We start from the raw sequence: 11,373 nt of genomic DNA, 5'->3' as shown, positions 1-11,373 counted from the left end.
CATTACCATGTATACTGCATATTGTCATTTTTTATATCTTTTTGGAGAGATCAGTTGTGAAGTCTCCCTTATGCTAACTTTGGTAAACGATATTCCTAATAAATATAGAATTGTTCGCTCTCAACTTCATTTAGTCATAAAAAGTAAACACAAGTGTCGTAGCAACGATAAAATGTAACAGATATAGGCAAAAAAAATGGTGTCACAGCTAAACCCCTAGTATTTGATATTTATTCTTTGCCAACAAATATCACCAGTGCTTCTTCGTATTATAGAACATAGGCCTCAGGGGCGAATGCGTCATTTTAACACATACTTAAATACTAATAGGCTATTAGTCATAATTAGTAATCCCGGTATAACTCCTGTGTGTTCATTAGCCAAATTGTGGCTAAAAGGCATTGAGTATACGGGAACATACGAGGCTTGATTTGTGACTTATGACTAAGAGCAATAAAAAATGCTACATTCTGTGGCATATGAAATGTGAAATCATAAAACCCTACACTTTTTCTTATAAACGTGGGTCATGATGTTTTCATTGGAGGTTGCAGTTTGCATGTGAGTTGGCAGCGTCAGTTAACACTTCACATATGCTTAAATAATGGGCGGATATGTGTGTGAGAGAGAAGAGAAGAGAAGAGAAGAGGAGTGTCTTTGGAGCCAGGCTGAAATGAATACCTCCTTTCAACACTGTATCCACATGCCTGGAGCAGCAGAGCGTTGATGTGCTCCCTCGCTACTCAACTCCCTGAGATTGACTAAATAGTTGCATGCTTTAATCTCATTCCTGCTTTCATCCTCTCACCTGCAAAGAAAACCTTGTTTATGATTTCCAACCGGATCAAACACTGACCTATTTTAAAAGTAAGAAAATGAACTGTATATTTTTTATACACAAACTTTATATTTTATGTTACAGTTTATACTGGAAATGTACACAGCTTTCCAGTTGAGAAATTAATCTTTACTATTTGTTAGTTTTTTGATAATGGTATTTTTACTTTTTTGGCAGTGCATTGTGCTCAGCTGTTCATTATAACATTGCATACTTTCATGTTTTATTCATGATATCAAAAGGCATTGAAATTTGCAAAACATGGTATGGCTCACTCACAGTTATTACAATCCAAATAGCAGACAATCTACACACTTGATAAGATACACATAAATAAATAAATAAATAAATAAATATATATATATATATATACACACACACACACACATATATATGTGTGTGTATGTATATATATATAGAGAGAGAGAGAGAGAGATTTTATGTGTTTTATTTAATTTTTTATATAAATAGACTTATGCTCAAGTGATAAATAACTATTACTATGTTTTGCATAGTAGTATATATAGAAGTGAAGTTGTAGTCAGATAAAAAATAATCATATTTATTATAATGTAATTAATAATATATTTTGATGGAAACTATAGTATAAGCAAACCAGTTGATTATATATCTATGCAGCATTTCTCATCATTGGGTAGTTGGTAACTAATACAATAGTAGACAAGTGGTGTAAGGTGAAAGTTATTAGTCATTTATCCACATAATATAGCACAGCAGCCTGCACTTTTTTGTCCAAAAGTTTTGTCGGAATCTGCGACAGCGGTTCCTATTGAAGCCACCAAATGTGAACGAAGCCTAGGTTAAACTAATTGGTCATTTTAGGATATGTCCTATACAGGTAGATTAGTATCCCGGCAGGTAAAAGGTATTCCACATCTATTGCCATATATTACCCTATTAGGGTATGATTGGGAAATTACCAAATAGTATATCTTTGGCCATATGGATAGAAGGGGCCACGGGTGAAGAATTTTTTTAATGTTGCTTTTAATAGAAATAGATAGATAGATAGATAGATAGATAGATAGATAGATAGATAGATAGATAGATAGATAGATAGATAGATAGATAGATAGATAGATCAATCGATAGATAGTATAATAAACCGATACAGAGGATGACCATAATCCCCATCAAAATTATCGGACAATGCATTGTAAACCTATCATATATGGGGGAAAGCATACATATTCCTAGCTATTACATGGTATAAATGGCATCGACTCTCTAGACAGAAATAATGGAGTCTATAGGACACCAATACAATATAAAAGTTTTAAATTGTATTGAAATACAAAAGCATAAAACAGTATATATGTTAAAATTCAGAGATGATTTCCACAGTGTGATAAGTGGATACCAGGCAGCAGCAAGCATGGGTGGACTCAATAATTAATTAATCTTCAAAAAACAAAACACTACAACAGTATATGCATGGAGTAGGTATAACAACCAAACTCATTAGAAGGTTAGCAATGCATCAATATAGTTCAAAAAATGATAATACATAGTGATAGCTTATCCATTGAAACGTGAAGGTATGAATGGCTACCTGGCATCACTCCCCGACGCGCGTTTCGGATGAAAGCCTTCGTGTGTTTTTTTTTTTTAAGATTGGAATTTTGCTAGTTCACCCTCCCTCCCCCCATCGAAAACATTGTTACATATTGTGACTTACATTGTTTAATTATTGAGTCCACCCATGTTTGCTGCTGCCTGGTGTCGACTTATCACACTGTGGAAATCATCTCTGAATTTTAACATATATACTGTTTTATGCTTTTGTACTTCAATACAAATTAGATCTTTTATATAGATAATTGATAAAGAGTAAATGGATGGATAGATGATAGATAGATAGATAGATAGATAGATAGATAGATAGATAGATAGATAGATAGATAGATAGATAGATAGATAGATAGATAGATAAACAAAAAAATGTTAACCGCACAGTCAGTTCATACAGATGAGGGTGCAAGCCCGCCAGGGACACGCCCAAAGTCGCCCAAAATATATATATTCCAAGAATCAGGCAGCTGAGCTTGAGAAAGGCTCCTGAATGGTAGAGCTGAAACCTTGCTGTTTTGACTGATGAATAAAGCACATTTTTCTATTTTTGCTACATCTCTGGAGTGCTGCCTGATTCTTGGAATAGATAGATTAGATAGATAGATAGATAGATAGATAGATAGATAGATAGATAGATAGATAGATAGATAGATAGATAGATAGATAGATAGATAGGTCGATTTTTTGTAAGAAGTATAGTCTATCAACTAAATTGCTTAGTCCTTAAAACATGCATCAAAAGTCACGTTTCATAGAATAACATAAGATATGGAAAACGTTTTCTAACAATCTCTCTCTGATGAATAGTCAGCTTACAAAATCAGCCAACAATCATTAGGTGCAGGCCCGCCATCAAGGCAGTACGGATGGTACTGCCGTCAGAGGCCCGGCCACAATGATGAAAAAATAGGAGCCCGCCCGTTTCTCAGCTGCTTTAAACATTTGAATGGGGCCCGAGCGTTAGTCACTTGGAGAAAGGAACGGATCCTGCAACGTAATAGGGCCCGTTCCTTACTCTGAAGTAACTAATGCTGGGGCCCTGAGAGGACTAACAGAAGAGGAAGATGCAGCATGAGAAGCAGAAGCTCTGTGGGGAGAGAACAGTTTTTTGTTTCCCTATCGTTTTTTGCAGCGATTTGCGCAATTGCGGCAAAAATGGCAAAGTTTTGCCGCGATTATATGAAAATCGCTGCAATACGGCGTGATTTGTGCCGCGATTACGAAAATTGCATAAAAACAGTATACAAAACATGAAAAAATAGTGCAGTTAGCCTTTATTCTCACAGTGTGGTCAAATCAAGTTTTTGCTGCGATTTTGCAAAAATTGTGGGAAAAAAATGGGATTTGACCGCACTGTGTAAGTAGACTAAGGCCTTATTGAGAAGGCCGTGTTTGGTTCGTGATATATGGAGCATGTATCGGCCATATTTCCCAGGCCGACCACAATTCAGGGAGCCGGACTCCTAGCATCATAGTTATCAATGCTGCTGGGATTCACTGCCTCTCCGAGGGAATACTGTCCCATACTGTAAGGATGTTTTCAGTACCGGACCAGGGACAGTATTCCCACGGGAAGGTAGGGACTCCTATAATTATAGATAACTGTGATGCTAGAAACGTGGCTCCCTGAACGGTGGTCGGTATGGGAAATATGGCCGATACACGGTCCGTATATCACAGACCAAACATGGACGTCTGAATAAGGCCACTTACTTGTCTCCTATTTTTGTGCAGATTGCGCACTGAAATTCACTACAAATTACAATATAAGGCTATATTCCGACGAACGTGTGTGAAATCAGCCTTGAATGACGTCCGTTTTTCACGGACGATTTGCACCCATGCGGGACTCGTTTTCACAGATCCCTCATAGACTTGAGCCTATTGAGGGATCCGTGAAAATGGACAAAAATAGGACATGTCTTATTTTTTTACAGGCTCTTCACACGGTCCATTAAAGCAGCAACCGTGTAACTAGACCCATAGAAATACATGCAGTCGCGTGACGGCCATTAAAAAAAAACGTCCTTCACATGGATGATTAACATGTTAGTTTGGATAAGCCCTAACTCATGTGAATGGGGTTTTCAAAAACCCCATGCACGTGCAGCAGAAAAAAAATCTCCATGGAATTTAGGACGTGCTGATGATTTTTAAATCAGCTGCATGCCTGTTATGTTGCGTTTTTTACATTTTGATGTGGAAATAGGTGCAGGTTTTATGCTTCAGATTTTTATTTTTTTAAACTAGTCAGAAACAATTCGCAAGCGGAAACACAAGATAAATTGACATGTAGCAAATTTTCAATTATGCACCGCAGGTACATTTTTGTGCAGAAAAAATCTGCGACATGTAGATGAGATTTCTTGATCTCATTTACTTTGCTAGTACTGTATTACACTGTGAATTTCCCGCACGAAAATACCCACGACAAATTTGCACGTAATAAGTATCGTGTGCATTTGGCCTAACAGAGGCTTTTTTTTAACTCTCCCTAAGGCCCCATTCATACGTTGCCATTAAAGTTCAATGAGTTTTCAACAGCGAAAATCGGAGGCTTTCCCTTTGATTTCTGACACAGATGTGCCACAAGCGTGTGGCAGATCCGCACAAGAATAAGGCCCACACAGAGTTTTTTTGCTGCATTTTTTTGCCGTGGAAACCGCGTTGGAAACTGCGGCAAAAAATGGCCGAAATCGCCTATTATTGATTTCAATGGGAGGCAAAGGCGTTTTTTTTACCTCTCGCGTAAAAAAACGCTCGCGGGATAGAGAAGCTACATGCCTTTTCTTCGAGCATTTCCATCTCTGACCTCCCATTGACATCACTGGGAGGCAGAGAAAGCCTGAAGGAATTTGTTGACATGTTGAATTTGATACGGATTCCAATGACATGCCGTTTATTCTGCATCCCATGCATATATGAGGTTTCTGCAACTGAGTTCACATGCTATGAAAAATTTTCCACGTGTATTTTTGTCCACACCATGAAAAGAAATACACCACAGCAATAAGTAGCATGCTACTTATTTTGCATGGAAAAGCCGAGGATAAGCAACTTTGAATGACACTGGGACTTAGGCCTTGTTCACACAGTTTTTGCAGGCAGAAAAATCTGCCTCGAAATTCCTTCAGGCTTTCTCTGCCTCCCAGTGATGTCAATGGGAGGTCAGAGATGGAAATGCTCGAAGAAAAGGCATGTAGCTTCTCTATCCCGCGAGCGTTTTTTTCCGCGAGAGGTAAAAAAAACGCCTTTGCCTCCCATTGAAATCAATAATAGGCGATTTCGGCCATTTTTTGCCGCAGTTTCCAACGCGGTTTCCACGGCAAAAAAATGCAGCAAAAAAACTCTGTGTGAACAGGGCCTTATTCTTGTGCGGATCTGCCACACGCTTGTGGCACATCTGTGTCAGAAATCAAAGGGAAAGCCTCAGATTTTCGCTGTTGAAAACTCATTGAACTTTAATGGCAACGTATGAACGGAGCATTAGTGCTCCTTACATTCTCACAAGTGCTTCCCCCTCCCTTAAGGCTCCCTTCACATCATGCTGTTGCCCTAAGTTTATCGTGTATGTCAGGAAATCTCCTACCGTACAGTATAAACAACGTCAATAACTCATAGGGTTTCATTATGTTCTTTTAGCCTACGTCGGGCTGGTAGACGTCGGTATACCTTATTTTTGAAGGATGGAATAGCGTAGTAGACTTTGCTATTCCATCCTGAGAGAAACCACAAAAAAACGTATACCGCTCCTGACATTAGTATGTGGACAGTGATGTCAGGAGCTTCCCAATGCCGGAGTCCCCAAGCAGAGCATCACAAGTGCTCTACCCGTGGACTTTGTCCCTGGGAAAGCTCCTGACATCACAGTCCATATAGGTAAAGTGATGTGAGGGGATTCTCCAGGGCCGGAATCCCTGGCAAGAGCGTTGCCAACGCTCCGGCCGTGTACTTAGGCTTTGCAAAGCTTCTGACGTCACTTTACTTACATGGACATCATTAACAGCGTCAGAGTCCCTGGGCAGAGTGCTAGTAGAAGGCTCCAGCCCTGGGAAAGCTCCAGACGTTATTGCCATTCATGAACAGTGAATTCAGGAGTTTCCCCTCGGCCATTGCCCGGGCGGCGTATCCCACTGTATGCCATATAGTGGGATACAATTATAGATCAAAATCCAGGGCATTAACCGGTCACTGCCACCATGGTTTCGTTCACTGTAATTGACATCAGCACCAAAATCAGTTAATGCGTATAACGTACAAACGTGAGTGCCACACTTTCGCCCCATCGATCAATTTTTTTTTTCGAATGTACTCACTTCACTGCTCTGCTTTTACTCCCCAGATCCCCTCATGGTCTCACAGCAGGCCACAGCACATACAAGGTCCTGGCGCCATGGCCTTATATGCAGGGCCGCCATCAGGGGGGTATTAGCGGTACTACTGTAGGGGGCCCGGCCAAACTTAATTGAAAGGGGGGTCCGGCAACTGCCGCGACTTGCCTTTGGTAGAAAAAAACAGGCCCCTGCAATGGGGCCTGTTCTTTTCACCAAAACAATGCCGTGAGCTGCGGGCCTCCCTCTCATCAAACACCGCCGCGAAACACCGATTTTGACCTGCCCACACTATCTTGCCGCGTTTTTTGCTGCGTTTTTTGTCCGCGGCGATTGAGGACAGCAGACAAAAAAAACGCAGCGAAAAATGCATTTTCTGCCTCCCATTGATTTCGATGGGAGGTCAGAGGCGGAACCGCGGCAAGAAAGGACATGCTGCTTTTTATTTTTTCTGCGACTGGCTCCCATTGATTTCAGATTAAATCAATGGGAGGCGGTTTTGGAAGTTGTTTGGTGCTGATTCTGACGCAGTGTCCGAGTCAATATCAAGGCACAAAAACTCTGTGAACTGGGCCTTATTGTTAGGGCTTATTCAGACGAACGTGTAATACGTCCGTGCAACGTGCGTGATTTTCACGCGCCTCGCACGGACCTATGTTACTCTATGGGGCCGTGCAGACTGTCCGTGAGTTTCATGCAGCGTGTGTCCGTGTGTCCGCTGCGTAAAACTCACGACATGTCTGATATTTGTGAATTGTTCGAGCATCACGCACCCATTGAAGTCAATGGGTGCGTGAAAATCACGCCCAGCACTTCCGCAGCAGTATAAACTATGAATGAAAACAGAAAAGCACCACGTGCTACAAACATACAAACAGAGTGTCATAATGATGGCGGCTGCGCGAAAATCACAGCGACGCATCATACGCTGCTGACACACAGAGCTGTTATGGACCTTTTGCATGCGCAAAATGCCACGTTTTTTGCACGCGCAAAAAGCACACGCTCGTGTAAATCCGGCCTTAGGGTAGGAACACACTAGGCATGAATACTGCGGATTTTATGCAACACATTTTATTGTGGAAAATCCGCAGCGTATTACAGTCGCAGCAGAGTGGATGAGGTTTAAACAAATCTCATCCACACGCTGCAAAAAAAATGGACCTGCCGTGTGTCTTTTTAAGCCGCAGCATGTCAATGTATTCTGTGGGATCACCGCTCCTCTGTTGCGGAAATGCTGCGGTTCTGCCGCAAAAATCACAAATGAGAAAAAAAAAAGGCACTTTTTTAAATTTATAAAAAAGTTTAGACTTACCCTGGCCGTAGTTTAGGTGACGCGACTCTCTCTCTTCTGAACGTAGCCCCGCCTCCTGGGGTGACGCTGTAGACCATGTGACCGCTGCAGCAGTCACATGGGATGAAACGTCATGACAGGAGGCCGGGCTGCGCTAAGAATAGAGGATCGCGTCACCTAAACTACGGCTGGGGTAAGTCTAAACTTTTTTATAAATTTTAAAAAGTGCCTTTTTTTTTTTCTCATTTGTGATTTTTGCGGCAGAACCGCAGCATTTCCGCAACAGAGGAGCGGCGATTCCACAGCATAAATTGACATGCTGCGGCTTAAAAAGCCAAAAGCCACACTGCAGGTCCATTTTTTTGCAGCGTGTGGATGAGATTTGTTCACATCTTATCCACTCGGCTGCGACTGTGATACGCTGCGGATTTTCCACAATAAAATGTGTTGCATAAAATCCGCAGTGTTCATGCCTAGTGTGTTCCTACCCTAAGGCCGGATTCACACAAGCGTGTGCTTTTTGCGCGCGCAAAAAATGTGGCGTTTTGCGCATGAAAAACGTCCATAACAGCTCCGTGTGGCAGCAGCGTATGATGCGTGGCTGCGTCATTTTCGCGCAGCCACCATCATTACGACACTCTGTAAACAGAAAAGCAAGTGGTGTTTTTCTGTTTTCATTCATAGTTTATACTGCTGCGGAAGTGCTGGGCGTGATTTTCACGCACCCATTGACTTCAATGGGTGCGTGATGCGCGAACAATGCACAAATATCGGACATGTTGTGAGAATCAGCACCAAAAAACTTCCAAAACCGCCTCCCATTGATTTAATCTGAAATCAGTGGGAGCCAGTCGCGGGGAAAAGAAAAAGCAGCACGTCCTTTCTTGCCGCGGTTCCGCCTCTGACCTCCCATCTAAATCAATGGGAGGCAGAAAATGCATTTTTCGGTGCGTTTTTTGTCTGCTGTCCTCAATCGCCGCGGGCAAAAAACGCGGCAAGATAGTGTGGGCAAGTCAAAATCTGCCTCAAAATTCGGTGCGCGGGCAGTCGCTGGTGCGTGCGGTCGTGGGTGCGCGCTCGCGAGTTCGCACGCGCGGTAGTTTGCGGGTGCGCGCGATCGGTCGCGCAGGCGGTGTTTGACGGCCCCCATGGCGACCCCCATGCTACCCAGGGCCGCCATCAGGGGGGGTATTAGGGATACTGATGTGAGAGGCCCGGCCAAACCTAATTGAAAGGGGGGCCCGCAGCTCACGACATTCTTTTGGTGAAAAAAACGGGCCCCATTGCAGGGGCCTGTTTTTTTTTCTACCAAAGGCAAGTCGCGACAGTTGCCGGGCCCCCCTTTCAATTAGGTTTGGCCGGGCCTCTCACATCAGTACCCCTAATACCCCCTGGGTACCATGATATAGTGCTGGACGGAGTACCGTTAAGAGGCGGTGCCACGGTAGGGGGGCCCAGAAAATGTAGCTGTATGGGGCCCTGAAATTCCTGATGGCGGCCCTGCTTATATGCAACGTCAGGGCCTTATATGCGACGCAGCACTAAATGTCCTGAGTACTGCGTCACATACAACGTCCTGAGTACTGCTTCACATACAACGTCCTGGGTGCTGCATCACAGATAATGTCTTGACCAGGGGCATAGCTTCAGGCTCATGGACCCCAGTGCAAAAGTTCCTCATGGGCCCCCAACTTCTATTCATGGCCAAAGAGACAGCATATCTATAGCACTACGACCCCTATAGCTATGTATAGGATTAAATACAGCGGCTTAGAAGACTGTATCACATATTGATAGGCTTAGCTACGGGGCCCAGCAGACAGTATCACACATGATAGGCTTAGATACAGGGCCTATGTGTGATACTGTCTGCTGGGCCCTTTATCTAAGCCTAAACAGTAGAGGAGAAAAAACAACACAAGCGCACATAGTGCATCAAATGATATAGTAAAATAGCCACAGATAGGTGATCAGTTATGCTGACCTGGTTGGTTGTGCTAGGAGCACAACATCCTTGAAAGCGTGTTTTAAAATATTGCTGCAGCCTGGGTTCCGATCCGGAACCAAAGGGTCCAGTGGTAAATGGTAATTTAAGAAGTTTGAGGGAAAAAAAATGATTTTCCCTGGCACTGCCAACTGGTAAAGCCCTTCTTGAGTAGTGAGGATTTAAAAATTTAAAAGAGGTTTTTAAATCCTCACTTTTCAAGAAGGGTTTTACCAGTTAGCAGCACCAGGGAAAATCAGTTTTTTTCCCTCAAACTTCTCAAATTACCTTTATCTAAGCCTAGCACATGGTAGGCTTAGATACAGGGTCCAAATGACAGTATCACACATATACCCTGTATCTAAGCATACCATGTTCTAGCCTTAGATACAGGTCCCAGCAGACAGTTTCACACATAGGCCCTGTATCTAAGCCTATCATGTGCTAGGCTTAGATACAGGGCCCAACAGACAATATCACACATAGGCCTTGTATCTAAATCTGCCAAATGGTAGGCTTAGATACAGGACCCCAGCAGACAATAATCTGGGCCCTGTATCTAATTTTTACCGCATGGTAATCTTAGATACAGAGCCTCAATAGACAGTAATTTGGGCCCTGTATCTAAGCCTACCACATGGTAGGCTTAGATGCAGGGCCCCAGCAGGCATAAATCATATAATCTTATAATCCCTCCTCCACCCCCCAGCGCTTTCAGGAACTTGCACAGGCACTCCTGACTCCAAGAAAGAGATGGACAGGGGCGGAGTCAGTGACGGGGCAGAGTCAGTGACGTTCGCCTGGCCATGGTCTGGGCGAGCGTCACTGACTTTGCCCCCCCCCCCTCTGCACTTCCTGGGAGACAGGAGAGCCTGCGGTTGTTCTGCCCTGTAATCCTCCACTGTTGGACCCCTCGGCGGACGTCACGTTGGCAGATCTACACAGTGGACAGTGTGATAAGGCACTGTGGCCCCACTGGCTTAGGGGCCCGGTCACAGCTATGACCGCTGCGACCCCTATAGCTATGGCACTGGTCCTGACACTGCCCAGTGTCAGTACCTTGGATACTGCAAACCTCTGTATGTCACCATTTGAAATTAAAGGCTATGTAAACCGTTGAAAGTTTTTTTTTGTAACGCTGTTGTTCAAAACAAATGTGATCAATAACAAGTGGATCCTGTGTGTCAGACACGTGGGACCCGCTATCGCCAATGCTCCGCAAACCTGTCAGATTCGGATTTCAGTGCAAGATATAGCTTTTATGAATCCAGGATACTTAGAAGCTGTATCTCAAAAAGAAAAAAACAAAATAATAAAAAACAATTACAAAGTT

General features: G+C 43.1%; 1 protein-coding gene across 1 annotated transcript in view; it reads left to right on the top strand.

Moving 5' to 3' along the window:
• The first annotated feature begins 646 nt into the window (after window positions 1-646).
• EFEMP1 (EGF containing fibulin extracellular matrix protein 1) overlaps window positions 647-11,373 on the top strand; it is a 72,185-nt gene continuing 61,458 nt past the window's right edge. The window contains exon 1 of the mRNA XM_075862985.1: window positions 647-867. The gene's annotated coding sequence lies outside the window, so the exon portion shown is untranslated. The remainder of the gene's footprint in view (window positions 868-11,373) is intronic.

Source organism: Rhinoderma darwinii, chromosome 4 (genome assembly GCF_050947455.1).
Source record: "Rhinoderma darwinii isolate aRhiDar2 chromosome 4, aRhiDar2.hap1, whole genome shotgun sequence".
Classification (NCBI taxonomy): Eukaryota; Metazoa; Chordata; class Amphibia; order Anura; family Rhinodermatidae; genus Rhinoderma; species Rhinoderma darwinii.
This window is presented reverse-complemented; position numbering and strand designations above follow the sequence as displayed.